This window comes from Pteropus medius, unplaced genomic scaffold (assembly GCF_902729225.1).
Source record: "Pteropus medius unplaced genomic scaffold, Ma_sr-lr_union100, whole genome shotgun sequence".
Lineage (NCBI taxonomy): Eukaryota > Metazoa > Chordata > Mammalia > Chiroptera > Pteropodidae > Pteropus > Pteropus medius.
In genome coordinates, this window is record NW_024349797.1 from 4729530 (window position 1) to 4751372 (window position 21843).

The 21843-nt window shown below is 47.9% G+C and overlaps 1 protein-coding gene and 1 pseudogene across 4 annotated transcripts in view; one reads left to right on the plus strand and one right to left on the minus strand.

Annotated features, from left to right (window-relative positions):
• Positions 1 to 21843, plus strand: part of TMEM63C (transmembrane protein 63C) — a 63973-nt gene that overhangs the window by 3701 nt on the left and 38429 nt on the right. For all 4 annotated transcript variants that reach the window (XM_039883899.1, XM_039883901.1, XM_039883903.1 and 1 more), the window contains exon 2: positions 7741 to 7882. The gene's annotated coding sequence lies outside the window, so the exon portion shown is untranslated. The remainder of the gene's footprint in view (positions 1 to 7740; positions 7883 to 21843) is intronic.
• Positions 16901 to 17019, minus strand: LOC120619844 (uncharacterized; annotated as a pseudogene).

Genomic DNA, 21843 nt, shown 5'->3' on the forward strand with positions numbered 1-21843 from the left:
AAACAAGATCCAAGTGTCTTGGGCTCCCACCTTCTGCTCTTCCCACCCTTCCACTCTGCTGTTTTGCACGAGCACCCTCAAGACGAGATCCGAAGAGCTGGGCTGGGGATGGCTGAAGTATGGCACCGCCCTGTGCCTGCAGACCTTTGTTCATGCCAAGTCAGAGCCTCTGGCATCCTCGGAGGATCAGAGGCAGAAGGGCCAGGCCAGCTTCCAGTGGGAAGCCAAGCCTGTGCTCCCCATCACTGAGTGGCCTCGCCAAGGAAGGTGGCCCTGGCGATAGGAGCCTTCTCCCCAATCTGGCTGAGTCTTCTCACAATGGTGTCCAGCCAGAGGTACAGTGGCCTCAGGCCATGGGGTCCCAGCAAAAGAGCAAGGCATCCTGAGGTCTTTGGAGATACAAACAAGCAAAATGGACCGACTGGCCTAGGATATGGCTGTGTGTTGGGTTTTTGATATGGAGGCCTCATTGCCTTGGGTGTCCTGGTGATGATGATTTGGCTGTAGATTGGAAATGCCGCAGAGGGCAACTGGACTCACCCTGAGCCCCGTGGGAAAATTGTGCTTTTTGGGTGGCGGGGTCATGGGAGCATGGAGAGCAAGACACACCCAGACAAACTGCCTGGGGCGCACTGAGGAGCCGGGTTCCCACCTGCTTCCTTACCCGCTGGCTTCACCCCTGTGAATCTTCTGTTCACAGCGTGGGAAAATAACCCTCAGCGTGGGGTCATGTGGAGGATGAATGGGAGGAAGCAGAACATGTTTCGTGACTGGGAGCCTCCTTCCTTCTATCTGCTCACCTCTTTACCTGCTCAGTGGCAAGCTGTCCAGGGGTCTTTGGTGGCAGTGGCTGACTAGCGATGTTGATTGTTTCAGGCACTGTTGGAACTGAGCTGTTCCCTTCAAAAGAGCTTCAGATCCCTGAGAACCTGGCAGAGGGGGAGGTCTTCTCAGAACCAGAGGGTGTTCAGCGGGAGTGGCAGGCATGGGGGTGTCCTTCAGTATAGCAAACTGTTACTGGGCCAAGAATCTCTCCTGGGCTGAGGCCCAGTGTTCCCAGACCTGCAAACTAGGCCAGGCTTTCTCGAGACCCTCTCAGGCACCAGAGCAATGGCCTGAAGAATGTCTCTGGCCTGAGGTCCTGGTGCCACTCAGTGACCTCACATTCCTTGTCACTACTTTTTAATCCTCTGCACGCCCCTGAGGCAGAGCAGATGTGAGTGGTTCACTTGATAGATGAGAAAGCGGAGGCTCAGAAAGGTTTTAATAGTCACAGCCACACACACACACAACCGAGGCAGAACCCAAACTGGCCCTGGGTGATCTGATTCTAGTGGAGTGTCCCTCCTCCCTGGAGCATGGCTGACACATCCTCAGCTCACCTGCTCTTGCACTGCTGGTGGTTTTGCTGAAGTTGCTTAAGACAAAAGGACTTGAAAATGAAGGTCCTGCATTTCTCCCCTTCCCCTCCATTCTGGGCAGGGTGCCCAGAACTAGATCCTGCTGAAGAACAGCAGAGAATAGAATAGGATTCACCCCACCCCCACCCCATGCCTGGGACACACTGAAGGTGTGTTCAGGTGGCTGAACCTGAGCAGGGGCAGCAGGAGGAGATGAGGTGCAGCCAGGCCCTGGAGGGGGCTCCTCAAGGCCCCGGCCCAGGTACCTGCACAGAGCAATGGGGATGCAGGGGACAGGAAGCAATGTGCAAGCCCCTGATTTGGTTCACAGAGCTGCAAAGTGGAGAAGCAGGAGGACCCAAGCCCCAGTGCTCTCCTGTGGGTCTGGGGAGGAAACCCAGGCGAGGCAGACCAGATCTTTCCCCAAGACAGAGGAAGGAAGAAGGTTGAGAGGAGCAGTCTCTCTAACTAGGCCTTATTCCAGGACGTGGGTATCTCTGCTCTCTGCCTACTTAACCGATGAGTCTTCTTTGAGCCCAGCTCTGACCCGGTCACTTCTCTTTGGCTCCCCCAGAGCCTGCCATTGAAGACTCACCTGGGATTAAACCCAAATGACCTTCTGCCCTCCTGCTTCCTTCACTCATCCCTCACACTCTGCTCCAGCTCAGAGGCCCTTCCTGCTTAGGACAGGGGATGGGTCAGAACACCTTGAAGTTTTTACAAAATACACACACTCGACTTGTCTACCCTGCCCTCTTCCAGCTCTGCTAGGAACTGCCGCTATGGCTGATCAAACATGCCTGAACTCTGACCCACCTCCTCCTCCCAGCCCAGTCCTTGTCCTCATCCCCATCCTTGTCTCTTCAGAGTCTCCCTGCCCTTCACGACTCAATTTGAATGCCACCTCCTCCATGAAGCTTTCCCTGGATCCCAGCCAGAGTTCTTACAGCCTTTAATGGACTTGTCCCATTGGAACCTATCTCTTCTGCTAGACAGTGAGCTCATCCTTTGATTCATCAAGTGTTCACTGAGTGCCAGTCATACACGTGTCCTCTGGTAATTCATGGGGAAGGGGCAGGTAGGCAAGTCAACGGATAATGACAACAGCTTCAGAGTGCAAAGCACAAGGGGACATTTTGGCAACAGCAATTAAAGCTGAAAATGTGCATACTTTATGACCAACAGTTTCAAATCTAGGTATATAATTACTTAGAGAAACTCATACATGTGCATGAGGAGATCGTTCCAAGAATATCTAGGGCAGCAATGTTTGAAGCACAAAAAAGGAATCTCAACTTCAGTATCTTCAATGTCTATAATAATGGAGTAGACAACTAAAAATGTGATGCTGTGCAGCGGTTAATATATATATATAATTGGAGAATTTTCTGTTTTGTAAATTATATCTCAATATAGCCGATGTATCTGTATACACACATGGATATAGGTATATGTGTATATAAGTTCTGTATTAACATGAATAAATCTCAAAAACAATATTGCATATAAAGGGAATGGCAGAATAATACCATTACTGAAAATTTAAGTTTAATGAAAATCACAAAACAATACTATGTGATTTATGGATACAAACATGTTACAACGTTGCCATACCTACCAAGCTCATGCTTGCAGTGGTTTTAGCAGAGGAAGAGGAGCTGACTGAAAGGGGAAGGGGAAGGCCTTCTAATTTGTCAGTAACACTTCTTTTAACAAATCAAGATCTGAAGCAAAAACGACAGAATGTTCCCATTTGTTAATTCCGTTGGTTTTATACTTTTAATTTTTGGTGTTCGGTTTTTTTTTTTTTAATTAAAAAAAAAAAAAAATGTAGTCTGGATGTCAGAGAAGAGGCGCTGACTTTTCCCCGAAATGGGAGTCAGAAGGATGTGGGGTTCCAGAGGAGATGACAGCTGGAGTGGGGTTGAAGGTTGCAGCAAGGGTGTAACCGGGTGTAGAGGAGGTGGGAAAGGATGTGTAGGGTCTTCAAGCCCGGGAAATATGCAGAATCTTTGCACTTCTAAACTGTTTGTTGGATGACTTAAGTATGTCGAGCCGCCTCTCTTCTGCCACTTTTCTCATCCTCATCCCTGATTCTAGCTCTCCTATTTCTGGGCCGTGAACGTAGTGAATAGGGCCCTGAGGAAACAAATCAGATGTCATGTGTAGGTTTTTAAGTCTAGATAGTCTAATAGCCAAATATATAAAGCTGATCACTAAAATGGGGAAAATAGCCATTGATACAGGGAAAGTAGAATTCTTAGAGGGTACCGTGCTTGACCACATGCAAATACAGTGAAAACTAGCTGAAGCTGATATTTTTCTGAGAAAATAGAAGTCATCAGTTTAGCCCCAGAAGAACTAGAAAATCCCAACAGACCAATAATCATGGAAGAAGCTGAGTTTTCATAAAACTCTACTCCAAAAAACCCAGGTTTAGACAGCTTTTAATTTCTATCAAATCTTCAAGGAAGAGATAATTCCAATGATATTTAAACTGCACCAAATGTACCAGATCATAGAGAAAAAAAATTTCCGAATTATTCTATGAAGCCAGTACACGACAAAGATAGCAGAAAAAAGAGAAAAAAATATTTTCAAAAGTCTTATTTATGAATGTTGATGCAAATTTCAGATATTGATAACAACAAATAGAATTACACAGCATTGTGCTAAAAAAAATGAATACACCACAAGTAAGTGGGGCTATATTACAGAAATATCAATTCAATAGTATTAGAACTATTAGTATAATTGAACGAACGAATAATTCAAAAGAGATGAAATGTGTAAACAACTTCATATATGTTGAAAATGCCTAAAAGGCATCAGAATAAAATTCAACATATGTCTCTAATTTTTACTCTTGTTTAATAGGAATAGATGGATGTTGCTTAACATGATTGTGTGTGTGTGTGTGTGTGTGTGTATGGGATTCACACACACGCACACACACGGAAAAAACGACCACCATTACCTCTGTTCTTTAACATGTCTCTAGAAGTACAAGCCAAATTTTCAAAATAGAAGTTACAAAAGGAGGCCAATTTATCCATTAAAATTGCAGATGATAAGACCGATCCCCTGGAATAAAAAAGAACAAGATAATCCACTGAAAAAGCTATTAGAAAAAATAAAAAAAAAATACTAAGATGACAGCTAATAAATATTAAAAATGTATAGCTTTTCTATATGTAAACGTTAGCATCTTTTAAAATGTAATGGAAGGAAACATGTACAAAATCAGTAAAAGTGCTAAACAGAACTGGAAGTAAGTCTAACCAGAGTTGGCACTAACAGCTCTAATTACTACTGTTCACTCCTGGTTCCCCAGCGGTTAGATACATAATAATAGATATTTATCAAATTTTGGAACTGGCTCACAGATCAACAGAACAGAAGAGTGCAGATAGACTAAGTCAAAGCACTTTTGATATGCAATGGTGATCATAGTAATCACCAATGTATGTGTTCCCATGTTCCATGCACTGTTTACACCCCTCCCCTGTAGCATAACACATGATTTATACTGGAGAATATTGAGTGTGCACTGAGAATGTGTATTCTGCTGCTGTTGGGTGGAGTGTTCTGTAGATAACTGTTGGGTCCAATTGGTTTATAGTGTTGAATATATTCAAGTCCTCTGTTTCCTTATTGATCTTCTGTCTGGTTGTTCTACCCATTATGCAAAGTAGTTTCTTGAAATCTCCTACTATTATGATGTTACTATTTCTCCCTTCACTTCTGTCAATGTTTGCTTCACATATTTCGGTGCTCTGCTAGGTGCATATATATTTATAGTTGTTATATCTTCCTGGAGAATTGACATTTTTATAATGCTATCGTATCGTTCTTTGTCTCTTGCGGCAGTATTCAACCTAAAGTCTATTTTGTCTGATGTAAGTATGGCCGCGCCGCTCTCTTTTTGTTACCATTTGTGTGGAATATCTTTTTTCCATCCTTTCACTTGCAGCCTATGCGTGTCTTTACAGCTAAGTTGAGTCTCTTGTAGACAGCATATAGTTACATCTTTCTACATACTTTACTTGAAATAACTCACTTAATCTTCACAATAACCCTACGCTAATGGTGCTGTTGTTGTCATATTTAGATGAGGAAACTAAGGCGCAGGAAGATTAGGTAACTTCTAAATCAAGTGAAACTGTAATTTGAACTAGCACTTGCCTCAGAGATCATGCTCTTTGTATTCATCCTACAACATAGGATGAGTTGTTGGATGAATAAATCGAGACTTTGAATCTAGTGGGAAGGCGGTTTGGGGGGAAGGAAGTGGATTATTCAAACATAATATTGGGACAACTATCTAGCCCCTGAGGGAAAAAAATAAAGCTGGGCCTAACCATACTCCTTACACCAAAATAAATTCTAGAAAGAAAAGATTTAAAAGAAGGCAAGATTTAAATGAAAGAAAGAAAACCCTAACAATACTAGTGAAAAACACAAGCAAATATTTTTTTTAGGATCCTCTAGTAGGAAATACTTTTGACTACAGAAAAATCTGAAATTTCTGTGAGCAAAAATGCCATAAAGTAAAAAAGAGACAAATGACAATTTGTAAAACACATGCCTTAATTTAGAAAAACCTCTTAAAAATCTTTAAGATAAATTAGAAAGGACATAGAGAGTTCACAGGAAAATAAATGCAAATGACAACCAATCAGGAAACATGAAAATAATGTCTTTCTTTTTGGATAATTAAAGAATCACACGTTGAAATAAGACTTCATTTTTCATCTGTCATATTGACAAAGTTTAAACATTTGATAATGCATAGTGTGGTCGAGGGCTACAGGCACTCTCATGCATGGCTGGGAGGTGCAAACTGGTTTATCCACTTTGGAAGACAATTTGGCACTATCTGCCAGAATTTTAGATTCACCTAACCTTTGACTCCTTATCCCTAGGGATTTATTCTACAGCTAACCTCACACATATGCACAGAGATAGGTAATTAAAGATGATCATTGCAGCTTTGTGCAGCAAAAATGTAGAAACAACGCAACATCCATTAACAGGATAGATGCACATAAATTATAGTACATCCTTCGGTGGAACACTATGAGGATCTGTTTATGCATATCTATGCATAGATATGTGATATACGGTTACTAACAAAACAGAGTACCAGGAATATGTTAGATGCAGGCATAGGTATGTGTCAACATTTGCGAAAAAATTCTTGAGGAAAACTTAAACAGGAAACTTGGCAGTGCTTATGTTTGGGAGAGGAACAGAGGTCTGGGATAGCAGAAAGACTTTTCATTGTATATTATTTTAAATGGTTTGATTTTTTCCCCCACAAGCATGTTATTTTCAGAATTTAAAAATATTTAAGAAGAAACCGATTGTAAGGGAAAATACTATTTAAAATGCCTCTCCCTGAATTTTCTTTTCAAATTCATTTCTTAGTGGGTTCATCAGTTCTTACATTAAAATTTTACATCTGGAAGGGCCCAAGAGACCATCTTCAATCTCCATTTTGTCTACGAGGAAAATGAGACCTAAAGAGTTTTCAGCAAGGGTTCCCTAGCCGGCCTATCTGCAGAGACTGGGCTCCTGTGATGCTGCTTTCAGGAAAGGGGCTGCTGACCCCTTTATGCATATGATCAAAGCTTCATCTTTGGACTTTTTGGCCTTTTCCAGCACATAGTCCAGCGAGTCTTATTCCATGTGCATGCACTTGGGGAACCTGTTAAAATGCAAATTCCCAGCACCCTCCTGGAGAGTCTGACTTTGCAGGCTAAGGTAGGGCCCTTAAACCTACCTTTTAGCAAGTCCCACCACCAAATGATTTTGAAGTCCTACTTGAAGTCACCTGATGGCCTCCTCTAATCTCCCCAGCTCAGCCCTGCTGACAGTGTCTCTTATCTAGACTGAAGGCCCCCACCTCAGCTCTCCAGGAAGGAAAGTAAGGTGCTCCAGCTCACCAGTGGGGGAAAGTGGCAGAGCAGACCTAGGTGCTTGGACTCCCAGTGCAGTGCTCTGTCCCTGGTCCCCCTCCCCTAGGCCCCCTGCTCTGCCGTGATGAAGGATGGCTCCCTGGCTAAATCACCCAGGGCTGGGCACTGGGATGTGGAGGTGGGGGCAGACTGGAAGTCGTGATTACATCTGTGGTGCCCCTCATCCCATCAGAGCTCCCCTGAGGCAGGAGGCCTTGGGGGAAGATGCTGGCAGGCATATTGGACCTGGGCAGGCCCTGGCCTGCTTGGGCTGGGGGAGGAGCCTCAGGGGTGCTAGGGGAGGAGCCGCAGGGGCGCTAGGGGAGGGCTAAGATCTACACCACCTGTACTGAAAGTGCTTCACTGCCCCTGTGCCACAGAGCCTTGGACGAGTACTGTTGTGGTCAGAAGTCAAGCAGGATCGTGGCCGGGCCACTCAGAAGCACCTGACAACAGATCGAGAGGAAGGAGGGCCAGAGACAGCCTATCTGCCTGAGCCCCAGACCTCACCTGCTGCTCCAGGTAGGTACTCTTGCCATTTTGCCACCCAGCAGAGCTAAGCCCCTAGCACCAGTTCCTTTCTCAAGGCTGGGAAAAGCGGCCACCCCACTGCCGTGGCCTGCCGCTCTCCACTCGGTGCTTGGGCGAAGGCCTTCCCTACGCCCTCCCAAACCCACAACCCAATATGGGGGGTTGGGCAGGAAGGGCCCAGTCTTCTCTCCAAAAGATACTATGTCCCAGGTAACCCATGTTCCTAAGTCCTGGGAAAGAGGCCGGAAACTCTCTGACTCTGGTTAGGATGCTCCCTGCTCCGCAGAAACATCCCCAGGCTGGGCTGCTAGCTGGGTCTCCGGAGTAGCTCTTGCCCAGCTGACTCTAGTTTGGGACAGGGCCAGAACCCAGCCAGACACAGCTGTTCTGAGAGTTCCCTGCCTCTCGACACTTCTTCCTCAGGAAAGGGTTGTGACAAATGGTATCTTCATAGACTGTTAGAGCTGGAAGAGATCTTAGTGATACAGTCCAACCGCAATCTCATTTTAGTTCTCAAGCATTACTTGTGTCAATAATGTTTAAAATGTTGTAGCTGAAGCACTCGGAGGAATCAGGTGTAATCTCATCAGAGCAACTGCAGGAAGCTGGTGGGTCTCAGGCCCCTCCTGGTTCAGCTGCCTCCTCCCTGCCTGGCCCCTGGCAGCCTCTGCCCAAGGTTCCTCTCCTCTCCTTCCACCTACCCAGTGACTCCTAACAACTCCTCCCTCTTTGTGAAAGGGACATCAGACATCCAAAGCTAGAAGGTGTTAAAGCCAGGCTAGCATCTAAGTGAGGCTTTCTCCCCTATTTAAGTAAACAAGTTAAATGCAATCGAGAAAGGATTGGCTAGTCAAGAGAGGCTATTACTGTGATAAGATTTCGCTATTTGAGTGTCTCTAAAACCTTTTCTGTCAAAGTAGTTATCCTGAGTGAGTTGTTGGCCAAGCACCATTGCAACTGTTGTTATTATCGGTCAATTAATCTTAGATATAGTTCTTTTCTGTGCAGATCAATGTGCTTGATGTTCACATCTCCCTCATAATTTCCTGATCCCGCCTTGTGACAGCTCTCCAGGGCAAGGAGTCTTAGCTGCAGGCTATTCCACTCCCACTCTCCATCCACGCCCACTGCCCCAGCCTGAGCTGACCCTTCCTCCCATCTAGATTACTGCAAGAGGCAGCATCCAATAGTGGTAAAGAACTCAGGCTCGGGAGTCAGGTGGGTAATTGCTTATAGTCAGTCTTTTCATCTGTGAAATGGGGATAACAGCAGAACCCTAGAGGTACTGTGAAGATTAAAGTCGATCTCTGTAAAGCATTCGAAACATCTAGCACTCAGTGAGTGCCTAACACGTTAGCTCTGCTCATTACAAAAGCCTCTTTCCCCCCAAACACACTCTGCTGCCTGATTAACGTCCCTAAAGCACAGTGCAGTCATCTTACTCCCCAGCTCTAAAATCATCCCTGGCTCCCCACTGACTATTTAAAGGCCTCAAAGGCAGAAACTGTATCGTTTTCCTTGTGCATAATAAGGAATCAGTAACATTTGCTGAGAGGGTTTTCATCCTCGAGGCGGGTAAACTGACTCCCTCAGGAATGGAAATGCAGCCACCTACAGCCCCACACTGGGGGTTTGATGCAAGCTCTTCTGCCTTCCCAACTGTGGTCTGGCAGTGGCAGCTCTGGATGTCGGGCCCTGGATCTGCACACAGGGGGAGGTATGGTTTCCCTTGGGTCTTCTGAGACTTCAAGTGCAGGGAGCACTATTTCAGACTCCCACCTCATGGTTCACCTCAGAGTGAGGAGAGGATGCCTGGCCACGGGCCAGAGCCGGCAGCGACTGCAGTTATAACTCACGCTCTTTGGTGAGTTCAGGCCAGTTGGCAGACGTGATGTCATAGTCCTCATTCATCCCTGGAAGGTGACCAGAACCTCAGCTCTTATCGCTCAGGTGGGAAGCCTGGGGCCAGCAGAGACCCCCTTGATCTGGCACCTTCAAGGGAGAACACGGCACGCTCTGCACCCTGCATCTCAGCTGCTTCTCTGGCAGGAGGGAGGCCTGGGTTAGACTAGGAAGGCCCATGTTCAAAACTGGACTCCTCACCTGGCGGGGAGAACTTGGTCATGTCAGTTTGCTTCTCTGAGCGTCTGTTTTTCCATCTGTGAAATGGGAGGATAAGACCCATTCCATAGGGTTGATAAGAGGCCGACATGGAACAAATGCCCAGATCGCCTGCACAGCGCCTGTGTGGGGTGGGCACTCGGTAACTTGTGGTTATTCTGATCAGTACCTCAGAGTTGTTCTTCCAGACTGCCGGGCGGAGCTGTCTCGGTGCTCCCGGCCTCTCGCTTTCCTTAGCTGAAATTTTCCTCGCCTGGCCTCCACTCCAGGATGAAGGAAAGTGGTGATGTTTTGGCAGAGGATGTGAGGAGGAACAGTCCAAATCTTCCCAGACTCCTGACAAGGGCGAGAGGCACAGCAGGGGAAAGGCAGAGTTCTGTCTGACTTCTCAGAGATTTTTCCACTTAGATGATGCCAAGTTCAGGAAGCCAAGAGTGAAGTGACAGGGAAGGAACAAACCAACCCCTGCTGGTACATGCAGGGTGGTATTTTTCTCTCGATTCATTCAAGAAATGAATGAATTTGTTGGGATTCCAGGTACTATGCTAGGCACTGCAACACTCAGCAGCAAGGAAAGCAGACACGTACCCTGCCCTCACAGAGCCTTCATTCTAATGAGAGCGGAGGCAGATGATAGACAGCATCAGTGATAGGTGAAGTATGTTAGGAGGATAAATGCGGTGGCAAAGCAGAAGGAAAGGGGGACTGGGAGCACCAGGGGGGTCGTGTCATTAAATAGGATCATCAGAACAGGCCTCAGTAAAAGGTGACATTTGAGACACCAATTATCTGCTTTCTTAGAAAACCCCAAGAAGCCTGTGGGCTCAGAATCAGGGCCAGTCAGGTGCCTTTCATGCAATCCTAGGAAAGAAGCAAGATCTGGAAGCCCTTCTAGCCCCAGCCCTGAGGTCACGCCCTTCCTCCAAAACCTTCAATTGCTCCCTACAAATTAAGTGCAGATCATTCAGCCTGAGATTCAGGACCTCATGATTTAGCCCAATCTGTTCTCTCATCAGATCCTTCTCACCCTGCTTCTGCAGCCAAACCAGTCTACCTGCCGTTTTTGGAGTATTCCGCTCTCTGCGTCCCTTCTCCACTCATTTATCCCCTTCGCCTGGCCCCGCTCGTTTCTGTCAGTCTAGAAATCCTACCTGCCACCTCTCTGAAGCCTTCCCTGGCTCTCTGGGGTTGTGATCTCTGAGCCGTGGCTTATACCTTCCTCAGTGCATGGTCCTTATTCTGCCCAGGGTGTAGGCAGTGGTTTAACTTCTGATCTCTTCATCTAGCCGGAAGTGCCCTGGGCAGGGCCTGGGGCTCTTTCACCTCGGGCAGGTGCAGGGCTCAGCAAATATGGGCTGAACTGAGTGTGCCCAAGCTCAAAGGCCTCCAGCAACACTGGGACAAGCTGGGGGAGCCTTTGGTCCACTCAGACAAAGAAGCAGGAGCATGGGGCCAACAGGAAAGGAGAGAGGAAACTAAAATGTAGGTGAGGTTTGATGGAGGAGCCCTCGCCATATTTTTTCCAGACAGGTGACAGAGACAGAAGGATGGGTCTCTTCTTCTCTAGAAATAGCTACTATATCCTTCAGCATCCCAGGCCAGTGCTTCCTTGTGTCTAACTAGAATTCCTCTTGCTGCATCTGGAGCTCATTTCTCTCTGAATTGAGGTGGCTATTTGAATTCTCATTCAGCATGGATTAGAGTGGCTTCCCTCACCCCGCCCCCAACTGAAGAGGCAGGAGCAAGGTCAGCATGAGGCTGGTCCCTGGCCTATGGACTTGTACTCTAGTTGAGGAGGCCAGCGACAACTAGAGCCACACAGAGACTGCCTGGGGGCCAAATTGTGGGGGCCGTCATAAGTCACGGAGGTTGTACCAGCCTGTTGCCCATCAGCCTCTCTTCAGGGCTAACCTTCACACAGCAGATCCATAGGAGCCTCTACCACAGTGGCACTGTGACTCTTGGCCCCTTGTGTTCTGGGCCCCCTCTACCGCGCCCCCAACTGCCCTAGGCCCTGTGAAGCCATGTGACCCAGACCCACAGCCTCTGACATCTGGCTCCCACCCATCACTGATGTAGCTGCACTCACAGACAAAACCCCCTTCCTTCACCTCTCTCCAATCCCCTCTTCAGTCAGTGTGGCTCATGCCCTGTTTAGACAGATAGAGCCACAGCCTGGTGTCCCTCCCATCTCTCCTGCCCCGAGGGGTGGTATGCTTCCATCTGGGAGACCCGAACTCTCTCAAGGGAAAACCTTAACACAATCTAAGTCCACCCCCCTCCACTTTGATGCATGCATGCATGGTCTCCTCTTAGAATGTCCTGCCATTGGCCTCCATGTGGCAACTTCTCTTCAGGTGGGAAGCCCCATATGCGCTCAAGGCTGGGAATGTGGCTGCTGGAAGCAGACTGTCTGGGCTCAAATCTCCCTTCTGCCACAATAGTTCCCATCTTGGGGTTGTTGTAAGGATCGAAAGAGCTTGGGCTTGCAGAGTCTTAGCACAGTGCTAAGTAAGCCTTCAATTAATGTGACTACTGTTATCCATCCTTTAAGAGCTGCTTTGGCTAGCCCTCCTCCAGGCAGACTTTCCAGACTGCCTAGGGCTCAGTCAGGTGCTCCTCCTCCGTGCTCCCAGCACTCCTTCACCAGGCCTCAGGAATGCACTTATGCAGACCTGTCATAGTTCCTTTGGCGGGGTGTGGGGAGGTGGAGGGGAGGGGTCCATGTGCCCACTAGAATTTTATGCCTAGACTCTAACCACCTCGAATGCAGAAAACAGAGTCTGGCCCATTATTTTGCTGAACAAATGATTTTGTGAGTGGTGCGGGCAGCTGGGGGAGATATACTAAGAAAATAGATTTGAGCCTGCCAGGACTGTCTCCCAGAGCCTGTCCTAAAAGACCAGGACGCCTACACCAAGCAGTGTCAGCATCACCCAGAGACTCGTTAGAGATGTAAATTCCCAGGCCCCACCCAGATCTACTGCATCCGAGACTCTGGAGTGGGCCCAGGCACCTGTGGTCTAACAAGTCCTCCAGGTGATGCTGATGCACCACATTTGGAGAACCACAGCTCTGATGTTACAAAGAAACCCAAATTTATAGGAGATGGAGCCCCTCTCGGGGCCTCTGCTCTGCTGAAGGCTTCCAAGAAGGCTTTCGGGCTGGGCGCCAGGCTATGGCTCCTGCTGGACCCACCCCTTTTGCTGATAGGGCTGGTGCAACGAGGACACTCTCCCCTCAGACCTCTCCTATCCCAGGTGGCCCTAGTCTCAATGGGATTCTACTCCAACCTGGTCATGATGCTAGTGCCTCCCCACTACTGGCCAGCATCTCTTTGTGGCCAACCCCCGAAGCAGGGGCCCCAAGGCAGACTTCTGGAATGTGAGGTCCCAGAGAGACCATAGAGATTGCTGGCTACATACACACATGCTCTCATGCCCACCAAGATACACAAATATATAGACATGCACAAATGCACATACAGACACAAATCGACATGCACATATGTGAACACAAATACGCATGCACCACAAAACTCAAATTATAGCCACAAACACATTCCAAAGCACACCCAAATAGCCTCCAAAAACATACACAGATACATACACACAAAACACATCAATACACTTCAAAATACACAAACGAACACATAGACCCACTGTATTCATTTCCTAGAGCAGCTGTAAAAATTATCGTAAACTGGGCAACCTAAAACAACAGAAATCTATTCTCTCAGAGTTCTGGGAGCTAGAAGCCTGGAGTCAAGTCATTAGCAGCGCCAGGCTCCCACTGCAGGCTCTAGGGAAGTTTCCTTCCTTGCTTCTTCCTGGCTTCTGGTGGTCGCTGACAACCCCTGGGGTTCCTTGAGTTGTAGCTGCATCACTTTGCCTCTGCCTTCAATGGCTTGCTTCTCTGTTTGTCTCCCTGTAGCCTTCCAGTCATTAGGGTCCACCCTAATCTAGTATGACTTCCTTTTCACCAATTATATTCACAGAGACCCCATTTCTAAATTAGGTTATATTCTTTTTTTTATTGAGGTATAACTGACACAACATTATATTAGTTTCAGGTATACGACATAATTATTCAATATTTGTATACATTGCAAAATGATCACCACAATAAATCCAATTAACATCCACACATAGTTACTTACATAAACAAGGTCATATTCTGTGGTTCCAGGTAGACACGAATTTTGGAAGGATATTATTCGACCCAATAGATCTATACATCCCAAATTGCACAGGTACAGAGACAGAGGGACACAAACCCCTGGAAGATGAGAGTTTTGAGATCCTGAGTGGATGAGAACCCCTCAATGTCAGAACTGCTCTTCCCCGCTAAATCTAGCACAAAGTGGATCACGCCCTATTATATTATTTATCACATGGTGCCGTTTCCATCTTGGTTTTGCTTTTTTTGTTCAGTTTGGTTATGCATGCACATAATACAAAACTCAAAATGTAGAAAAGAGAATATAGTGAAAGTCTTCCTCACCCTGCCTCAGCCTCCACCTAGTTCTCCCCTTCCCCAGAAGGCAGCCCCTGCCAAGACTTTCCTGGGTCTCCTAGAGAAAATCCAGATGCAGGCCGGTGCGCAGGAGGCGGCATTCTCCTGGTGCTGCCTGCGTCTTGCTTTCCTCACTGAACGAGCATCTGTTACTCTATATTCTGATTGGGTGCTTTCGCTGTCATTTGCTCTCCCCCACCTGACTGTGCTTTCACTGAGGTCAGACCCACTTGCTATTTATGTTTCCTCATTTCCTAGCCTAGGGCCAGCGCAGCACAGGTGATGAGTTAGGCCTGTTCTATCTACATATCAACAATTATTAACATCTGGTTGGGTCTGCGTGGGCCAGGGCTCAGCCTCCTGGTTGTAGAGCCTTGGTCTTTTCTGTTACCCCCCAGCCTGTGGCTCCATCTGCTGGAGCCCATCCTGACAGCAGGAGTTTCTGGGGTGAGATGGCACCCAACGGCATCTTGTTTATTTGCTCTTGCTGCCTGGCACCTTCATTCTGGCTCTAACTGGGCCTGACTCTGGGATCCACAGGGCCTCTGCCTTGGCTGCATGTCCTCTCCCCTGCCCTCCCCTCTCCACTCAGTTCACTTGGTATTCCTGCACGGGGTGGGGGGATGTGGAATCCAGCAGGGAGGAGGCTGGGGAGAGAACAACACTTCCGGGGGTTGGGGAGTGGGCAGTGTTGCTGCTGACAGCCCTTTGTCCAGTCTTTGCTAGCTGAAGGCTTAGTCCAGACTTGTTACCACGGAGACAGAAATTACGGCAATAACTGAAGCCTGCAGCCTCGCCCGCTTCTGATGGGAATTGATTTGCTCCACGACACTCAGATTTGAGATGTGCCACATTTTTTTTTTCTAAATCAAGACAGAAATGGCTGCCTCAGTCCAAGATTTCACCATGCATGCCCTCAATCTACTGATTGAGCAGATAGATCAGGCAGTAGAGCACCCCAGGAAGGTGGGAATGGAGGTGGGCAAGGGCTGCCTGCCCTGTGAGGTGGAAGCCAGGGAAGTGGTAGCCAGCAGCAACCTTTGCTCATGTGCAGAAAGAGGGGCTTAGGTTAGAAGATTTGTAAGAACCTCGTCAGCCACAACGTTCTGGATTTGAGATTATGGGGGTCAAACGAGACCCACCCTAACCTCGCTGCCAATCATTTCTTTCTTCCACAAATATTTGTAAAGCACTAAGCTCTGTCCAGCACAGCAGAGAAAATAAGGAGCAAGCACAACCATCTGCTCTGTCATTAGGAGCTTTCTGTCCATTGGGGGAGTTAGCCATTTGCTATGTCATCCCGTAAATAGCCATAAAATGTTCTAGGCACTAACAAGGAAAAGAATACTTAATTGTATTAAACCATTGTTATGTGCTAGGCACTGTTCTAAGTGTCTCATGTGAATTGGTTCATATAATCCTCACATTCACCCAATAAGGTAGATGCTATTAAAATCTCCATTTTACAGGTAAGGAAACTGGGGCACAGGGAGGTTAAGAAACTTGCCCAAAGACATGAAGCTAGTAAACAGCAGAGGAAAGAGTCTAGCGCTCCCTAGGGACCCACACTATGTCTCCCCCAAGATGTTCTGAGACGTGGAATACGGGGGATCGACCTGGTCTGTCGTTTTTTCCTGAGGAAGCAAAAATTGAGCTGAGATTAACTAGTGGGATAATGAGTAAACTAGTGAGAGAGGGGAGCATTCCAGCTAGAAAGTCAGGCATATGCAAAGGCCCTGTGACAGGAGGGGAGGCAGACTGCTCCAGGCATTGAGGGAAAGAGGAAGGCAGCCACGGGATGAAAATGAGAGTTGGGTGAGGTGAAGGGAGAGCATTAAGTAGGCCACGTTGGCCATGTTAAGGAGAGCCACAGAAAGCCTTTCCAGCCGATTTCATCACAACCTACAGGACAACTCAGGCTCACCTTGTCCAGGAAGCCTCCCTGGACACTCCAGATTGGGTTCAGTGCCCCTCGTCTGTGAGTCCTGCCACTGGCAGCCTGTCTCACACACACTGAACATTACAATTGCTTCTTAGCCAAGGCCTTTCTCACTTCTCTTCTAGAATGAGGTTGATGAGGGGGAAAAACACATCTCATTCTCCTTGGGACCTCCTACCCTGCAGGAAAGAATAAGTGAGGGCTATAAGAGATGAGGGGTGGATAAGATTGCTGACACTCAGAGAAGGCTGCCTGGAGGAAGCAGAGTCAAGCTGGGCCTGACAGTGGAACATTCTTATCTGGGGAGGATCAGGAAGCCTTTCCACAAATGGAGGGAGCAAAGAAATCGAAGTCTTTTTTAGGCAAGGCAACCCTTGGTTGACCTCACGCAAGGACCTTGTCATCTTACAATCTCTTATTTTTTAATTTTTTTATGTCTACAGCACCTGGTCTTCCTAGGTGGTCTCCCATCCAAGTATTAACCAGGCCCGACCCTGCTTAGCTTCCACGGTCAGACGGGATTGAGCTTGTTCAGGGTGGCATGGCCGTGAAAGCCAAGACTTTTGAGGGGACAAGGGCCATCCATCTGCTAGAGCTGAGACTTCTTGTAGGGAGGTGGAGGTAGTAAGACTGGGGGGGGGTCCCTGGGGCCAAGGGGGGCTCTTCCTGGAGCAGGCCAGGAGCCAGGAGCTTAGATGTCAGAAGGAATAGGGAGCCATGCAAAAGCTCAGGCCTTGGCTTCAGACCTCCATCCCCAACTTGCCTCACCACTGCTGGCTGTGTGGCCCTGGGCAGGCTCCTCACCCTCTCCATGCCTGAGCACCCTCATTTGTAAAATGAGGACAGTCATCACTGCTGCCCCGACAGGCTATTGGGGGCCAGGTGATGTGATAACTGTAAACACGTTTCGTAACTTGGGAGAAAGTGCACACTAGGCCTCCACCAGGCACCTCAGAGACAATGCCCAGGCCGGGCCCATTTCAAGGCCCCAGCCCCACTCCAGGAAGCTCCTGTTTCTCCTTTGTTCCCTTCCCCATAGGAGTCTAGGTTTAGACCACCCCTCAAGATGGCTATAGGGTCCTCAGTGGCCACCATCTTCTACTGATTGATTGGGAGTGGAGTGGGAAGAAGAGAGGGGCTGAGTAAGTGGCATGGCAGGCTGGCCCCTGCTTGCCCAACTGAGAGCTATGCTGCGGGAGGCCACAGAACCCTCGCCCTGATCCATGCATCTAGTTCTCAATGCTGTGGTTGACACCATACCATGTCTGCCAGGAGGAGTTATTGATCTGGGGAGGGAGGGTGCCTCTGGCTTCTGGACCAACCCCCAGGGGTGTGGTGGCTACTTTGGCCCACACGATGCAAGATCAAGCCTTGATCTTCCTGTACCTGGCCCAGCCAGACTCTGTAAAGAAGGAAGGCAGAGGCTGCGTCAGATTCAGGCCTTGAATCTTCTTTCTGAGTAGGCAGAAACCAATGGGCTACTTCACCCCATGAGCAAGCTTGAGTGAGAGCTGGTCAGAATAAGGGCACTTGAAGAGGGAAGAAGGATTTGATGCAGAAGCAAAAAGAGAAACTGATCGTATGCATGCCTAGAAACATCAAGCTTTCCTTTCTAAATATGACTTGTTCTAATTATAAACAATAATACATGCTCATATTAAATATTCAAATTCAGAATAAGTTTTTTAAAAAACCACTGTCAGTACATAGTCCCACCACCCAGAGAAAACTGGTCGTTTTTTTCTACAGGCATAATTTTATTTGTTATTCTTTCTTTCCTTTTTTTTATTTTTAGAATTGAGATCATCTAGTTTAACAGCATTATATTCTGCTGTTCTTACTTTTTGTCTTTTTAATACGAGCAGGGAGTTACCCCTTCTCCTGATGTCTCCTGAGTCACTGCCCAGCTCCCAGGGACCTGGGTGTGAGTGACGTCCCCACAGCTGTCTCTCCCTCCTGCCTCCAGCTCCATTGGGACACTATTTTGGCTGCTCGCTGACTTGGAGCCATGGGCAGAAAGGTGTGGGCCCCTGAGTCAGGCTCTTCAGGGCAAGAAAAAGAACCTTCCTGGCAAGGAGAGAGGTCCCAGAGGCGAGATGGGTGAGGGGAAAGCCCACACACTCAGCTCCCAGCCCGGGTAAAGACGACCACCTTCTCCCCTTGCTGCACGCCTGCTCCCTCTGCCACCTGCAGCCTCTCCTCCCCTTTAGTGGGAAGTCTCTTAAATGCAGTACAACCCTGGGAGCCTGTCTTCCCGTACCCCAGAAATACATCCCTCCTAGAATGAGCAAAGCAGCTTTCTCCCCAGCTGTGGCTTCAGAGGCCTCATGATGTGGTGGAGCCAGACACTTAGATTCTAGTCCTGCCTCTGTCTCTCTCCAGTTGTAACTTTAGGCCAGTTACTTAACCTCTTTGAGCCTCAGTTTCTCTGCCTGCAAAATAGGGACACTGATATCCACCTCTTAGGCTGCTACCTCTTAGCTTGCTTGTGAGGCGTAAATGATGGTCAGTGGGATGACCATAAGAAGGCACCCGTACCATGCCTGACTCATCACAAGGTCCACATCTTCTTCCTCTTTCTTCTCCTGAGACCGCCTCAGGGGCTGTGCCCACTGGGGCCTGGAGTACGTTCCCAGAATTTCCTGTCAGCATTTACTTTTCTCCATTTAGCTTCTGTCTTCAGCCTGGGGGCATCATTCCTAGAGGGGGCTGGGGAGTCAGATGGCCTGGGCTCAGGTCCCACAGCTCACCAGCTGCCTGACCTGAGCTAGATACTTAACCTCTCTGTGCCTGAGATTCCTCATCCATAAGATAGGATAATAATGGAACCTACCTGTTCTTTGTACAGGAAGAAAAAACTCTAAGAACTTTAAAGAACACTAAGAGCTTTAAACCAAACAATTTAATACAGGGAATTACATGCTCACAAAATCACCAGAAGGGTTAAAATCTGTGTCTTCAGAACAGAGCAGAAATGACCCACTAGACAAACCACTCCTCAGCCATAGCCAGGATGGGACCACTGCAGCCTCACAGGCAAGCCAGGAGTCAGGAGCCTCTGCAGCCTGACCCACTATTGCCTCTAGCTCCTCACCGCCCACCCCCTCCAGGAATTAGAGACTGGGGCATTGATCTGCTACAAAGAACTTCCTCTCCTCAGCATTGCTTGTCAGCAGAACGTAACCCAAATAGCAGGAAGATGGCTTCCTCCTCCCTTCCACCTTATAAATCTATCTCCAGTGCCTCTAATTAATGGAACCCGGTCTGTATTCAGAACTCCAGCTGCAAGGGAGTGTTGGAAATGTAGTTTTTAGCTTTCTAGCTTTTGCAATATAAGCAGGCACACTAGAGGTGGGAATGGATGCTAAAGGCCATTGACTGTATCCAGCATATAATTTGATAGGTGCATTAAGAAAGTTGGCAAAGTGCCTGGCACATAGAACTCTTTCAGTACATGTCAGTTGTTGTTATTATTTTGGGACCAGGGGCACTAGCCGGCACTATAGGGCCTTGCCCACAGAACCCTGGCAAAGAGAAGCAGCAGCAGAGCTGTGGTGCTGTCCGTGGTGCTGAGCATCCTTCTGTTGGTACCAGCTACTGGCTGCCTTATTTTAATGAGCCAGATGGCAAGGTGGAACCCCAATATATTCACCCTGTGCTAGGACTTCAAAGGTACATGAGGGGACCATTTAGGGGCCATTCTGAAGGAAAGCTGACCTCAATCCTAGGAAGAAAATGGCAAAGGCAACAACCAACATGTGTGGTACTCCTAATTTAGAAAAATGTCTCCATGTACCATCTTTAACTGTCACAAGCATCTGGTGTAGGCAGGGTGGACATAATTATATCCATTTTATAGAAGAGAAAACTGAGCAGCAAGAGGTTAAGTCTCAGTTAATAAGTAATAGAGCCAGATTCACACCAATCTCCTGCCCCCAAATCATATGCTCCTTCCACTCCATGCTGTGACTTGGGAGGGAAGACTTGGTCACCAACAAAGTGCAAAAATAAGCGTGTGCAAATGTATGCAAATTATCCACATTTTGTTATTTCCTGCCCCTGAGTGTAGCCATGGATAAAGGACCACGTATCTTTCATTGAGGTCTGCCACATGCCGGTCATTGTGGGAGAACCACCATGACATGGGCCCTGCTGTCAAGGAACCCATCAGTTTTCTGGGGAACTGGCAGTTTATGTGCATGAAAACATGAGAGAATGACGCCAGGCAGTAGCAGCAAAGGCCAGCTGTGTAAAGAGGGTGGAGACAATGTATGGACTGGGCTGCTCATTGGAGGAAGCCTTCAGGGAATAGGATTTGAGATGGACCCAGGGGCTATGAATGCCAGTGAGACCAAGGCCTCAGTCTAGCCCAGGAGGAAGTGGCTCAAGCTCAGTCAGGGCAGGGCAAACAGCTCTAACGGACATGAGGAGAGGACAGAGGGCAGGCATGATGCCTCATGAAGAGATGGCCAAGGGAGAAATGTAAGAGCTTGGAGATTCAAGTGAAGAGGTGGTGTGGGCCTCTTAGACCTGCTACCAACTTTCCAGACTCAGAATGAGCTGGGAAGGGGGATGGCAGATCTCCTGAGAAGAGAATATAAAGACAGTTCTTATGAGGTGCCCCACTGCAACATGATTTAAGGGGCACTGTGCTACCATCCTTTATCTTCAAATATCCTCATCCTTCCCCCTTATTTTGGGGGAGTCAGAAAACATTTTAAATTCTTAAGAACTCATATTTAGATGTAAATAACCCTGGAAATCTTAAGCGGGTGTTTCTCTATCTTGGCTGCACATAATAATTGGCTGGAGGTTTTCATTCTTAGAATCTGGAAAGGGTTGTGAGAATATCTGGATCTACTTACACCTAGGTGATTCCAGGCTCTCCCACCTCAAGCTGAGGAGTTACTGATCCAAGCCAGAGCGCACTGAATGGGGATCCAAAAACCCCCAGATCTGATCTCAAATCCACCACTCTCCCCAGCCTTAGGCAACTCTCTTAGCCTGCCGGCAACCCAGTTTCTTCATATGTTAAGTTGGGCAAACCATCTTTCTCTGTGAAGACATACAGAGATTGAGACTTGAGGGCAGCTTAGAGCAAGGAAGGGCTCAGTGACACAGAAGATGCATGGCCAGCTGGCATGGCAGGTGAGGAAGGACATTAACCAGAACCCTCATTATGGTAACACCCCTCCCCTCCTCCCTTTCTTCCAAAGGACTGACCTCCTAGCAGTGAGAGTGAACCGGGGCCACTGACTGATGTCCTGGAAGGGAATGGGGGCTGGGCAGATCTGAGAACAGAGGTCATGGAAGGGGATATGAGGAAAAATCCAGAGCAGAAAGGGAAGTAGGAGGGCGTGCCTATGGCCAGGAACTC